The sequence below is a fragment of the Scyliorhinus torazame genome, chromosome 8, assembly GCF_047496885.1.
Source record: "Scyliorhinus torazame isolate Kashiwa2021f chromosome 8, sScyTor2.1, whole genome shotgun sequence".
Classification (NCBI taxonomy): Eukaryota; Metazoa; Chordata; class Chondrichthyes; order Carcharhiniformes; family Scyliorhinidae; genus Scyliorhinus; species Scyliorhinus torazame.
In genome coordinates, this window is record NC_092714.1 from 257,594,580 (window position 1) to 257,608,989 (window position 14,410).

A 14,410-nucleotide genomic window follows, 5' to 3' on the forward strand; every position below is an offset into this window, starting at 1 on the left:
AACACTAATTGATAAGGACTATAGCCCCCAACCATCTGCAATTAATTCTTTGCATGTACTGCCCATGCTAAAGCTGAATTTAGCCTGCAATTTGGTCGATCTGCCAAAATTTTCCGAAGCATGTCATTGATGACAGCATGATTTCTTTCACAGACACCATTACTAAATGGGCTTTCTGCAGCCGTATTCATAACTCTGATATTCATGTTTTCACACATATCCCTAAACTCATCATTAGCAAATTCTCCCCCATTTTCCGTAAGGAATTTTGCCGGTGAACCCATTCCTGTCCCTATCCATTTTTCCACGATTTGATCCAGAATTACTCGCTTTTTTTTACTTCGTACAATCGTTGATTGACTAAATCTGGTTGCTAAATCTACAAAATGCAAAATAAATATATTATTTGCTTTATCCCAGATCTTAAGGTCCATGGCCACAATGTTGTTAAAATCCCTGGCCAAAGGTAGGGTTACTATCGGTCGTGCTGGTGTCCTTCTGTACTTCCTACAAACTTCACAGCGGTCACTAACCTGTTCTATCAGTGTAGTATAGTCATCATCCCTTACCCCTGCATCCTTTAATAAATTTTTCAGCCTCTGAGGAGACGGATGTGCAAATTGCCTATGCAGTTTTAATACCACAAGCTTTTTATCAGCTAAAGTCCCATTTTCAACTGCCATTAACACATCCTTAACCACTCTACTTGAAAAATTATTTGTCAGTAATGGAACACAATAGTGTCCCGACTGTGTAAATTGTAAGTCCACAGTCTTTCCAAACACTGTTGCCGTATCCTGTTCCATATCCAGTTTCAAGTGTGCTTTCTTCATCGATGGTCTGCTCAGAAGCAAAGGTATCTCACTTGATACAACATCCGTGCTAATGAAATGATTCACTCCGGCAATATTGCAAGGGATCACCACTCTTTTCAGCTACTTCAGAGTATTATCATCCCCAAACCTGAAACTTGTGGAACTTCCAAATTCCTTAACCTTGTTACGATTTTCAGCATTCAAAGAGTCCAGGTAACATTTTAACCAGTCAATTCCACACACAGTAGATGTGCAGCCACTGTCCAATACAGCACAGTTGAAGGATTCTGCAACCAACACCCTCGTTACCGGCGTAAAACTGTTTGTCAATGCTTGCCTTCTTTCTGGTCACTATCTTTATCCTCTTCTGACTCTTCCGTGTCATGTGTCGCTTCAAACACTATCATAACGAGTTGGACAGTTGAAAGCATAATGGTGTTGAGAGTCACATCGAAAACATCGATTTATCATGCCCCGTGCATTTCTGGGGTTCATCTTCCTATTGTAGGTTCTAACTGGGTTTCTGTCTTCATAATTTCCTTGTCTCAGTCTCCGTCTATAGTCTTGAGCCCTGTTCGTAGCCATACGATTTTGCCATCCTGTTACTAGTGCATCTTCCATATTCTGCCTTATTGCAGGCTGACCTATTTGGGTCATCAGAGCCATCGGAATCGAATGTTTCCCCAGAAACTTTTGTAAAGCTTTTGTCATCTGTTCGAATAAGGTATCCTTATCAGTAAACTGAACTCCTGTCAAAACCAGGAGCCTATCCATGTTGCTCATTCTAGCACAGTCAAGTAATTTAAAGGCCAACACAGACTGTGGAAATTCCAGATTGTGTTTCTGCAGCCTTTTATATAGTCTGCCAAATTCTATTATACAGTCTTCCATGGAGATATCCTCCATTTTCCGGAACTTATCAAAATCCGACCATGCTTCATACGCACTTAACAAGTCATCTTTCTTATAAATCTTATCCATACAATGTAATAAAGTCTCCAGACCTTCTTCTGAGTCTAACTCTTCCAATTCCAGCTCAGAAAGCACTTTGTTTCAGATTTGACTGCCGTATGGTAGAGAAAGAGCCAATGCCATACCTTGTTTTCTCTTTCCCAAAGCAGTTACTTTAGTCCACATAACTACTGCACTTCTCCATTGGTCGTACGGTTCCCTTTCAGAAAATAAGGGAGGATAGTCATATCCAGCCATCTTTATCCTGGGTTCAGCCATGTATCTTTTTTTTTTCCTTCTCACTCACTCCTTGGTTTGATCAGGAAAAGTTGTATCTTTCAAACCTTCACATTTGCACAGCAATCATTCTCTGCTACCATTGTTATACGTTTTAGTTGCTGTGATATGAAGAGTCTAAAGTCCTTGTTCCTTTTGACCAAACACCATTTATTTCACTTCCGCTCTGCACAAAACTCTTAACAACACACCACCTGACAGAGGCCACCTGAAGCCCCTTTACATATCAGTGTCAATTAATGGATACTTAACATAAATGAGACAACTAATTGCAATGTATCTTAACCCATTACTTAACAGAAACCGCTCCCGCCCGTAAAAGGATCAAAAACGAGAAGGCACAGATTTAAAGTGATTTGCAAAAGAAGCAAATATGATGTGAGAAAAAGATCTTTTCACACAACGAATGGTTTGTGTCTGGAATGCACTGCCTGGAAGTGTGGTGGAGGCAGGTTATTTTTTTTTTAAATTTAGAGTACCCAATTATTTTTTTCAATTAAGGGGCAATTTAGCGAGGCCAATCCACCTACCTGGACATCTCTGGGTTGTGGGTGAGACCCACGTAGACATGGGAAGAGTGTGCAAACTCCACGCGGACAGTGACCCACGGCCGGGATCGAACCTGGGACCTCGCCGCCATATGCAGCAGTGCTAATCACTGCGCCACCGTGCTGCCCCGGGTTCAATCGAAGCATTCAAGAGGGCATTGGACAATTACTTGAATAGAAACAATGCGCAGGGTGGTACAGGGGAAAAGGCAGAGGAATGGCACAAACTCATGATGCTCATTTGGAGAGCCGGTACAGACACGATGGGCCGAATGGCCACCCTTCCGCACTGTCGGAATTCCAAGATTCTATAACAGTTCTGTGAAATGCAACTTCAGGTAAACTAAATAGCTGTCCTGGACTTCAAACATGCCAAAACAGACAGAATAACTTAAACGCTAAAGGGTCCCACACAAATGTAAAATGTGCAGTTCGTTTTTTTTAAAAGCTAGGAATGTAAATCCACGACTGCAGGCCTCCTCACTCCAAGCGTTTAGAAGGCCACCCTGAAAGCTCCAAGTACATAAAATGGACAGTGTCACTGGTCTGCATTGTTCCTGCTAATCTACGATCTGTCACAGAAGCATTGAAGATTGCAATTGTTCAGTACACTACGTCATTGTTGAAATACAATCAGGGGGCACGACTCCACCTTCCTCATTTAATGCACTTGTGAAATGAGAAACACTGCATTGAGGAAATTGGGCCTCTTCCTCTTCCTAATGTATAACACTCTGTGGGGTTTTAAACTTTAAAAAAATCTAATGTTTATTTAAACATGATTGATTCACAAGAGCCCAAAACTGGGCAGCATGTGGCGCATTGGAAAACACTGGGACTGTGGCGCTGAGGACCCGGGTTCGAATCCCGGCCCTGGGTCACTGTCCGTGCGGAGTTTGCACATTCTCCCCATGTCTGCGGGGGTTTCAACTCCACAACCCAAGATTAGGTGGATTGGCCACGCTAAATTGCCCCTGAATTGGAAAAAGAATAAATAATTGGGTATTCTAAATTTATAAAACAAAAAGAGAGCCCAAAACTAAAAGGGCCACAAAGACCAATAACTTATATTTGTACAGAGCCTCTATTGCAATGAAACATCCCAAGGCACTTGACAGGAGCATTATAAAACAAAGTACAACACCCAGGCGCATAAAGAAATATCAGGTCTGATGACTAGAAGCTTGGTCAATGAGGGAGGTTTTAAGGAGCGTTTTAAAGGAAGAAAATGAGGTAGAGAGTTGGAGAGATGTCAGTAGGGTATTATAGTCAGCAATATATCCAATCGAGAATTCAGGAGAAACAAGTTTATTCAGAGAGTAGTTCAAACATGGAACTCAGTACCATAAATAAATAAAGATATCTTAAAGGTAAACTAGATAAACATATGAGGGAAGACTTTATAAATGGATAGGCTTAGGGGGCGGAAGGAGGCTTATATGGATAATCAACAGCATAAACCAATTGGACCAAATGGCTTGTTTCTGTCCTGCAAATACTATGTCATTACAATAATAGCAATTTTACTACCAATATCATCCTGCAGCCTATTTCAGTCAATTAGTGCATTACGCATCCATCCCTGGAAAGCTGTTTTCTCAGATCAGTAAGTGATACAAGTGCTAAAATCAAGAGATGACGCTAGTCACTGTAGGCAGGAGTGTTTTTCCACCCCTGGGACTTGGGGCTCAGTTTAATCAGTTTTCTCCATATTTCGCTTTCTGTTAACTGCTTACGGGTGTGGAGTTCCACAAGTGCTCAGTATCCTCTGGCACTTCATCAAAGTGAGCTTGATCCAAGAACAGGAACCTGGGACAACTTGCCTTTCCCATAAACAGAGATGCTGAGGGCAACAATGGTATTCCTACTCCTCTGGAAGCAGGGGCAATGGGGCAGAATTTCTGGAACATTCTGGGTCTGCAAGACCAGAAACGATACAGTTTTGGATCCTTGGCTGTGGCTGGATGAACTTGCTCAGCTGCCAAAGGAATGATGCTTACATGAAATGAGCAATGTTCAAACCTAAGGTGCTTCACAGAGGATGAGGGTGAAAGTGAGAGAAGGTTAGTTTGTCAGGTCGTAAAGGAAGAATGTTACAACAGAACAAATTAGTGCATTCTCTTTATGGTGATAAAGAAATTGGTGAGCCCTTTGCAGATGATGTGGGCAGAACAGGCCACAGAACCTTAAAGAGTCGGCAGGGGCTACAGCATTGGAGTCTCACTTTATGATTCTAGAGCAGTGTATGGCCTTGACAGAGCACAGCATAGAACTTGATCAGATCTAACCATATGATGCATGGCCACGCTATTTGTGGGCCAGGTATGCATAAGATAGCCATACTGGGATAGAGGCATTGGTAAGGACAGAGATTGAAGATTTTTGTTGGGAATAAGGACATTGGAAGGATAAGTGAGGGAGTAGTTGAACAATTCAACAGCTGTGAGTAGAGTGCTAAAGAATAGATAAGAATAGGTAGTTGGAAAGAGCAGTTGGAAAAGTATTTTGCATGAATGGTGAAAGAAGCAGGGGCTGATATGGATTAGGAATGTGGATGGTAAGGGACATAAAGAAAAGGACATAAAAGTATCATTGTTAATGATTGAAAACACAGACGGATAAAGGCCAAGGGAGATGGGAAGGTTAAGCAGCTAGTTATGGATCTGGGTGGAAGAGTTTATACAGAGGTTTCAAACAGAAACACTGTGGTACATGGTTCCCTATTTAAAGACCCATGGTTGGACAGTGTACAGAGAGATTAAGTTCCATCAGATCTGTGCTATTATTGATCTGGAGTTGTTAACATTGAAACTGGACACCATACAAGTAGAATATTCTTTTTCTAGCACTGATAAACAGAAAGCCCAACAACATCTCTACTTCTTATGGAAGCCAAAGAAATTTGGCATGTCTGCATCGACTCTTACAAACTTCTACAGATGTACCATAGAGAACATCCTATCCAGCTGCATTACATGGTATGGCAACTGCTCGGCCCAAGATCGCAAGAAACTGCAAAGTGTGGTGAACTCATCCCAATGCATCACACAAGCTTGCCACCCTTCCATTGATTCAGTCCACACCACCCGCTGCCTCAGGAAGGCAGACAGCATTGTCAGAGACCCCTCACACCCAGGCTTTGCCCTCTTCCAGGTCCTTCCATCAGGCAGAAGATACAGAAGTCTGAAGACCCGCACATCCAGAAATAGGAACAGCTTCTTCTCCACAGCTACTAGACTCCTCAACGACTCCCCCTCGGACTGATCTGTTCCCTGTACGAACACTATTCACGTCGCCCTATGCTACTCTTGCTCAAGTGTTTGCTTTGTTTGGTCCTTGTTCCGCACTGTAACCAATCACTGTTTGTCGATTATTCTTTTTGTCTACTGTGTACATTCCCTTGGCTGTCACTGTACTTCGGTACATGTGACAATAAATCAATCAATCAACTTCTCAGAAATGTTGTATGACTGAAGATCTTGAATAAGAAGGAGCCACAACATTAGTTCAATAATAATAATCTTTATTAGTGTCAAAAGTAGGCTTACATTAACACTGCAATACCTTGCATGGTGTGGTTCCCTCATACAGGATTCTTAAACCGTACCTTTGTCCTAGAAGGATTAAAAAAGCAGGGAAAATTGTGCAATTCGGTCAATACTGCAGTTCAGCCTTGATTCTACCAATAAATATCTCAGAAGAATAGTTACCTACTTTGTTTATTCTTTCACCATTTCTTCAGGTTTAATGTTTAAATCAAACATAATTTAAAAAATATGTGTTTATTGTCTTTTCCAGCATGCACATGGACATCTTATCCACAATCTCAGCTTGGAGACGTCCAATGTAGTTAACATCGTATGGGAGGCCTCAGTGCAGTGGCCCCCTACCCCAGATCATCGACTTCAGGATGCTTAGTATAACACATGCCAATGTCTACATCAATGGCTGCAAATTGGAGATGGTCGATAGTTTTAAGTTCCTGGGGGTCACCATCACCATCAGACTGTCCTGGTCCACTCACGTTGATGCAACAGTTAAGAAATCCCAACAATGTCTCCACTTCCTCCGGAATCTAAAGAAATTCAGCATGCCTGTATCGACTCTCACAAACTTCTACAGATGTGCCATAGAGAGCATCCTATCCGGCTGGATCACAGCTTGGTATGGCGCCTGCTCGGCCCATACCAAGGGCAGCATGGTAACATTGTGGATAGCCCAATTGCTCCACAGCTCCAGGGTCCCAGGTTCGATTCCGGCTTGGGTCACTGTCTGTGCTGAGTCTGCACATTCTCCCCGTGTGTGCGTGGGTTTCCTCCGGGTGCTCCGGTTTCCTCCCACAGTCCAAAGATGTGCGGGTTAGGTGGATTGGCAATGCTAAATTGCCCATAGTGTCCAAAGGTGCCCTTAATGTTGGGTGGGGTTGCTGGGTTATGGGGATTAGGTGGGGTTACTGGGTTATGGAGATAGGGTGGAGGTGTGGACCTTAGGTAGGGTGCTCTTTCCAAGAGCCGGTGCAGACTCGATGGGGCGAATGGCCTCCTTCTGCACTGTAAATTCTATGTCTATGATCGCAAGAAACTGCAGAATGTGGTGAACTCAGCCAGACGCATCACACAAGCTTGCAACCCCCACATTGATTCTGTCAAAACCTCCTGCTGCCTCAGGAAGGCAGACAGCATTGTCAGAGACCCCTCCCACCCAGGCTTTGCCCTCTTCCAGACCCTTCATCAGGCAGAAGATACAGAAGTCTGAAGACCCGCACATCCAGACAGAGGAACAGCTTCATCCCCACAGTTACAAGACTCCTCAACGACTCCCCCTCGGACTGATCTGTTCCCTGTAAGAACACTATTCATGACGCCCTATGCTGCTCTTGCTTATGTCGTATTTGCTTTGGTATTTTGCACTTGTTCCATACTGTAACAAATTATTTAGTTGTCGATGTACTATGTACTTTTTCCCATTCACTGTAACTATCTACTTTTTTTTGTCTACTGCGTACGTTTCCTTGACCGCAGAAAAATACTTTTCACTGTACTTCAGTACATGTGACAATAAAAAAACTCAATAACTCAATATGGCCACTGAGCGTCACTGTCTCTGAGCCAGAAGCTCTGGGCTGGAGCTACGATGGCCGTGGAAGGAGTGTTCACATCATCGCCAAACAAGTTGACTACCAACCTGAAAATCCTCCTGATGCGCAGACAGCAAGAGAGCGAGAGTCCTCTGGTCAGCCAGAACTGAGGAGTAGCTGCAGTACCAAAACTCCCCGAAGTTAAAATATTCCAAGTGTTGGTTTTTACCATGGGCTGTGCTCCGTGGCAAGGGTCCTCCTCGCTTTGAGGGGCTACTGGAGTAGGGAGTTACTGCCATTTATATTAGGAATTTATCTGCACAATCAGGTAAATACTCAATCCTCCAAACACAACGAAGAGTCGCACCATTTCCTAATGTAATTTAGCTCTTCGCAATGCTACATCCACCTTGTCTTTGGTGACAGGAGAAAGAGATACTTACTCCCAGGCCAGGAGGCCTGGCAGAGTTACTTGAGGCGAATGGCCCTGAAATTTCCCCTTACATGGTTTGAAGCAATGTTTGAAATCTGCCTGGCACCTCCCAGAGTGACACCATTGAGAAGAGCGGACGGGGAATCACGGGTGTGTGCCTACATGTCGACCATTTCACAGCACGGCAACTCTCAACGAAGGAAGTTAAAATTTTAGTCACTCTCAATCACTTATCCCGAAAAAAAATTTGCTCAGACTTATAAAACAGCGCTGATGCCTTTAAGGGGAAGCCAGATAAGTACGTGAGGGAGGAACAGAATAGGAGGATATGCTGGTAGGATGTGATGAAGTGGTGCATAAATACTAACTGAGATTTGTTGGACCAAATGGTCTGTTTCCAGGCTGTAAATTCGACATTATTCTATGTTTGTAAAATTAAGCAGTCAGATCTCACCACTTAATTTTCCGTTCGTAACATCACATATCAATATACTGCAATGAGGCTGATGGTGCAAACACAGCCTCTGCTCTTAGCACAGGCAGTTGATGTAATGCAAGTCTTTTTTTTTTTTCATTTTAGACTTACAAAAACATTATCTAATTGGGAGAGCTGACCCACATTCCTGTTTCCCCTCAAATGCTTGGAAACATTCTCACTGACTGATCGGCAGTTAAACCAATGAGTCATTTTTCCTCCAGTGTTTCGACGGACATAGATTTCAAAGACACTGCTGTTTCCTCCAAAAGCTGCAGACCGCTGTTAGCTGCGGAGTGCAGTGTATTTGTTTTAAAATTATTTGTCACTGCATCCGACAACTGAAAGCGAAATTATAATAATCATTCTCCCAAATGCTTGTAATCTTAAATGCGGCACTTACTCACCTTAAATAAATGTTGTCATTTCTCTCCCCGCACACCCAACCCGCACACCCAAATTAGTTTCCTCCCCTGAAGGTGCTGCCTCTGCTGGGCCATTCTTCCTGTGGGATCCTAGACGCTGGGTGTCACCAGGCCATTGAACCCAGGAGGGCATCACAGCGGAGTCATAGAATCATAGAATTTACTGGGCAGAAGGAGGCCATTTGGCTCATCAAGTCTGCACCGGCCCTTGGAAAGACTTAAGCCCATGCATCCACCTTATCCTTGTAACCCAGTAACCCCACCTAACCTTTGCACACCAAGGGGCAGCACGGTAGCATTGTGGATAGCACAATTGCTTCACAGCTCCAGGGTCCCAGGTTCGATTCCGGCTTGGGTCACTGTCTGTGCGGAGTCTGCATGTCCTCCCCGTGTGTGCGTGGGTTTCCTCTGGGTGCTCCGGTTTCCTCCCACAGTCCAAAGATGTGCAGGTTAGGTGGATTGGTCATGATAAATTGCCCTTAGTGTCCAAAATTGCCCTTAGTGTTGGGTGGGGTTACTGGGTTATGGGGATAGGGTGGAGGTGTTGACCTTGGGCAGGGTGCTCTTTACAAGAGCCGGTGCAGACTCGATGGGCCGAATGGCCTCCTTCTGCACTGTAAATTCTATGATAATCTATGATAATCATGGCCAATCCACCTAGCGTGCACATCTTTGGACTGTGGGAGGAAACCCACGCAGACACGGGGAGAGAAAGTGCAAAAGCCATGCCTTTTCTCACCTAATGGCTTGATAGCAGGGTTGACTGCACAGAGGCGAGGAACAATGGCCTTACCCTTGTGCCTCCTTTGTACCGGTGTCAACGGTGGCACCCAAACTGCTTGTCCCAACAGAGTTTCGCCAACTCATACAGGCCAGTGATGAAACCGAGCAGCTTTGTGTTTCATCAGAAGGTGGCGATTTAGATATGGAGGAGGGACACCATTTGGCCTTGAAAACATCCAGATGGAAAGCCTCTTGTCCCACTCTGGAGCCTTCTTTAAAGCTATTGATCCAGCGCATCTCCGGGCATTCTTCATAATTCAGATCGCTAACAGTGAGGGTTAGCCTGGTTACTCCTCTCATTCACTAACTCTGATGCGGAGATGCCGGCGTTGGGACTGGGGAGAACACAGTAAGAAGTCTTGAAATGAAATGAAATGAAAATCGCTTATTGTCACAAGTAGGCTTCAAATGAAGTTACTGTGAAAAGCCCCTAGTCGCCACATTCCGGCACCTGTTCGGGGAGGCTGTTACGGGAATCGAACCGTGCTGCTGGTCTGCCTTGGTCTGCTTTCAAAGCCAGCGATTTAGCCCGGTGCTAAACAGCCCCACCAGGGCTTATACCACCAGGTTAAAGTCTAACAGGTTTGTTTGGAGTCACTAGCTTTCGGAGCTCACCTGATGAAGGCGCTGCACTCCAAAAGCTAGTGACTCCAAACAAACGTGTTGGACTTTAATCTGGTGTTGTAAGACTTCTTACTGTCACTAACTCTGGAGCTTGATTGCCTCCCTCTTATCTCCGTAACTAAAATTGGACGGAGATGAGATCTGACCAAACCACAATACGGAATGACTACAGGAATAGACTCAGGATACGTCCAATGAATGTCAGCTCGCTGAATTTGGCAATGGAGAACTCAACCTATTTCTGGTTGGGATCCAGCGAGCTCACCTCACACAATGGGTATGTACTGCACGCGAGAAGGTATAGTGCACAAATAGGCCATTCGGCCCAATGGGGGCTCTGCTCCACGAGCCTCTTTCTAACCCCCCTTCATCTATCAGCCTAACAGAATGAGATGAATCATGGCTGGACTGATCTCCCAGACTAATTTCAAGCACTTCAAGGGGAAGGAATTGAAAAGGAATTTCCTACCAATGCATCAGTGGGGTCCTCCCTTCCTCCACCCACCGCTCTCATTCCCCCATTAAATGCAAATTGTCGAATCTGCTTCTGAATTTTGATTGGGCATCTGTTGTGGCTCAGCCAAATGGGAGAGAGCTCACAGTCACCCAAGGCCGGAATTGAACCTGGGTCCCTGGCGCTGTGAGGCAGCCACGCTAACCACTGTGACACCATGCCGCCCTACACATCAACCTACACATCTTGGGACAACAAAGGGGCAATTTAACATGGCCAATCCACCTAACCTGCACTTCGTTAGACTGTGGGAGGAAACGGGGCACCCAGAGGAAACCCACCAATTCTGCCAGCATTTCTCCTGTTCATTATTCAACATAAAGGATCCTGTTCAATGTAATGTCTTCAGCAGCCTACCACCCTCATTATAAATGCCCACCCAATATCATTCCAGCCAAAATGCCAACAATTCTGACCACCTGCTGACTGGCTACACTACAGCAATTGAGGTTACATGTTCAATAAAGACCTGTTTGACCATTAGGTCAACTGAGCAGATCAGTGATCTGGGAGGTAGAGCAGGGTCCTTTCCCAATAAACCCCCAGTGGTCTAACAGACAAATGTGAAGGTTCCGACTGAACCTTCCTGTATGTCCAACTTTCATTTTGTTGCTCACTTTCCAACAGATACATTTTCCACAGCCATTGTTTCCCCCATTAACTTTACAAAAGAACACTGCCTCACCGTGGTCGTCCAGCTTTGCAGGGCTGCCCATGCCCACCTATCGGAACGCAGTCAGATTCTCTACACATTCGCCACACTGTCATATCTGGATCTTAACACTGGAGCTGCCATTGCGATTTACAGCCAACCCTCTCCCAACAGAGCGTTTGAAATAAGGACAGAGGACAGGAACAGCTGGAACAGCTCTTGCTTGACCACTTTTGCTCAGTCTCATAGGAAATCTACAAGTGCTTCAACACGAAGATTGCTGCAGTTTTTGGCAAGGAGGTTTGGTTATCTGTCCCGGGTGAATTTTCTTCTTCCCCCAGAAAGGGTTGAGCAAAAATAAATAAATTACTGATTTGAAGTCAGCTGTAACAAAAACAGTGGGCATCATGTGATGCCCTTGCTCACACTGCAGGAAGTTTCCAGCCAGCATCTAGGCTCTCCATGCTGGTACCCTGAGGTCACCCTGGCACCTAACTGCAAATCAAATTATGGGCAAATCAGCAGACATCTTCACGGGCAATGTCACGCATGCAGGATGTGTAAATGACAGACCTGACCAAACCATCAGGAGAGGATTTGAAAAGAATCATGCATCACAGATGGAGGCCATTCGGCCTATCTGGCCCGTACCGGCTCTCTGCAAGTGCAGCTAATTGGCCATGATCCTCTGTTGCTACCCCATTGTCCTGCAAAGTGTTATGAGTGCAAGCTATTTCTTGCACAGAAATCAGATTGCTGCAAGTATCATAACAAAGGCTTGCTTGACAGTATTGGCTGGCCAGGCTATCATGTTGAGACCCCATCTTTGACCTTTATGGGGATGGAAATCCAGTTGCCCACAGGACACCCATGGTGGTGTTACATGGACATTTGGACAAGATATTGGAAAGGTTAATTCATACCATTGACCAGTGAAGGCCCTCGGATGAGGGATTTTTAATTGGTTCAAGTTCTGAAAACACTATTGAAAACACTTAGACATTCCCTGGCAAATGTCCAATGTGCCACCTAATTGACCCATAAGAGTCCATATTTGATTTTCCATCTCATAGAGTCCATCTCATAGAATCAGAGAATTTACAGAGCAGAAGGAGGCCATTCGGCCCATCGTGCCTGCCCGGCCCTTGGAAAGAGCACCCTACTTAAGCCCACACCTCCAGCCTATCCCTGTGACCCAGCAACCCCACCTAACTTTTTTGGACACAAAGGGCAATTTAGCACAGCCAATCCACCTAACCTGCGCATCTTTGGACTGTGGGCGGAAACCGGAGGAAACCCACGCACACACGGGGAGAACGTGCAGATTCCCGCACAGACGGTGACCCAAGGTGGGAATCGTATCTGGGACCCTGGAGCTGTGAAGCAACAGTGCTAACCACTGTGCCAACCGTGTCGCCCATCTGTGGCAGCCTGATCCAGTGCTTTGGAGTAGTGCTAAAGTTAATTTCAATAATGTCCAAGATGGACAAAATGGGCACTGTTTCAAATTTATAATTTGTAACAACCTGCCACCCTTCCTATAAAGAGGAGGAGGGGGGGGGGGGGGGTCAGATAAAGTCAAAGTTATGGGTCAGTGTGATGTCCTTCACGGTTGAATAGCCTGTCAATGCCGACAACAACCCTGACATGTGAAATGGGTTAAGCACCTCGCCTCACCTAATGGGGCTGCCGAACCAACCAAATCAGGCGAGCAGAAAGAATTTTACTCGGAATCTGGAGTGTCAAACACTTTTGCCATTTAAGTACGAATCTGAATCTCCCATGGTTTACAGCACACAGCAATTGCTACATGTCTACACTCGGGAGGGTGGGTGTAACAGACACACTCAGCAAGTTACATTTCACAACCCAACACTTGACAAAAACCGAGATGGTTCGCTGTGATGGCTTCGGAATTAGATCAGGTACATTTACAAACTACATTTAAATGCAATGCTAATCTGTCACAGACAGAGAAAATGAAAGCAACAGTATCCTCACCTCTCTTAAATCGACACGATCTGAGCTGAGCCGGGATCGGAGCCGCTGATCTCTGTTCCCGGGGTCTGAGTGGGGGAGAAGGGGCTTCACAGAACCAGAGGCGAGGCAACAGGCTGCAGCAGTGCTCGGTTGCGGGGGGGGGGGGGGGGGGGGGTGACAGTTCTCCAACAGGAGTCTGACACACACACAAATAAACCCGGCACAGCATCGGCTACAACACACTTACAGACTTGCAGAGTTTAGGCACAAGTAGTGAGGTTTAGAGGAAGAAGAGGAGGAGGAGAAGAAGGAGGAGGGAGCTCCTGCCCGGCTCCCTCCCACCTCCTTGCTGCGGGTCAGACAGGACTGAGCCCCCCGGCTGCGCTGCGCTGGGCAGACGGTTGTGGACTTTCCGGAGGGGGAGAGAGAGAGAGAGAGAGGCAAGAGACGGAGCGGCGGGAGATGGGGCTGGAGGGAGGGAGGGGGAGTGAATTCATGGCGCGGATGCAATTGAGCCGGTAGGTGGGGTGATTGTTCAACAGCCCATTCCGCCCTCTCGGATTGGGAGACGTGAGCGCCCAGACAGCGGCTGAAGTTGTTCAACCCAGTGAGTTACCCTCACCGGGGCTGTCACTGACCCAGTGGGGTGGGGGAACCTACTCAGCAATGCATTGCAGAATGGGCAGTTGTATCAATATATTATACCAGTGTCTGGTTGGACAGCAGGCACATGATTCAAATGCCCATGAATACTTTTTAAATATAAAAGTGCTGGATAAATACCTCAGAATGTAATTGAAGGTTCTGGGAATGAACTAACCCTGCTGCTGGTTGTG

At 45.6% G+C, this 14,410-nt stretch overlaps 1 protein-coding gene across 2 annotated transcripts in view; it reads right to left on the minus strand.

Moving 5' to 3' along the window:
* Positions 1 to 13,740, minus strand: part of LOC140428552 (protein phosphatase 1 regulatory inhibitor subunit 16B-like) — a 219,657-nt gene extending 205,917 nt beyond the window's left edge. The window contains exons 1-2 of one of the 2 annotated variants that reach the window (XM_072515154.1): positions 13,596 to 13,740; positions 6,176 to 6,225 (exon numbers count right to left, since the gene is read on the minus strand). The gene's annotated coding sequence lies outside the window, so the exon portion shown is untranslated. The remainder of the gene's footprint in view (positions 1 to 6,175; positions 6,226 to 13,595) is intronic. The other variant, XM_072515153.1, reaches the window with a different exon arrangement.
* Positions 13,741 to 14,410: the final 670 nt, after the last annotated feature.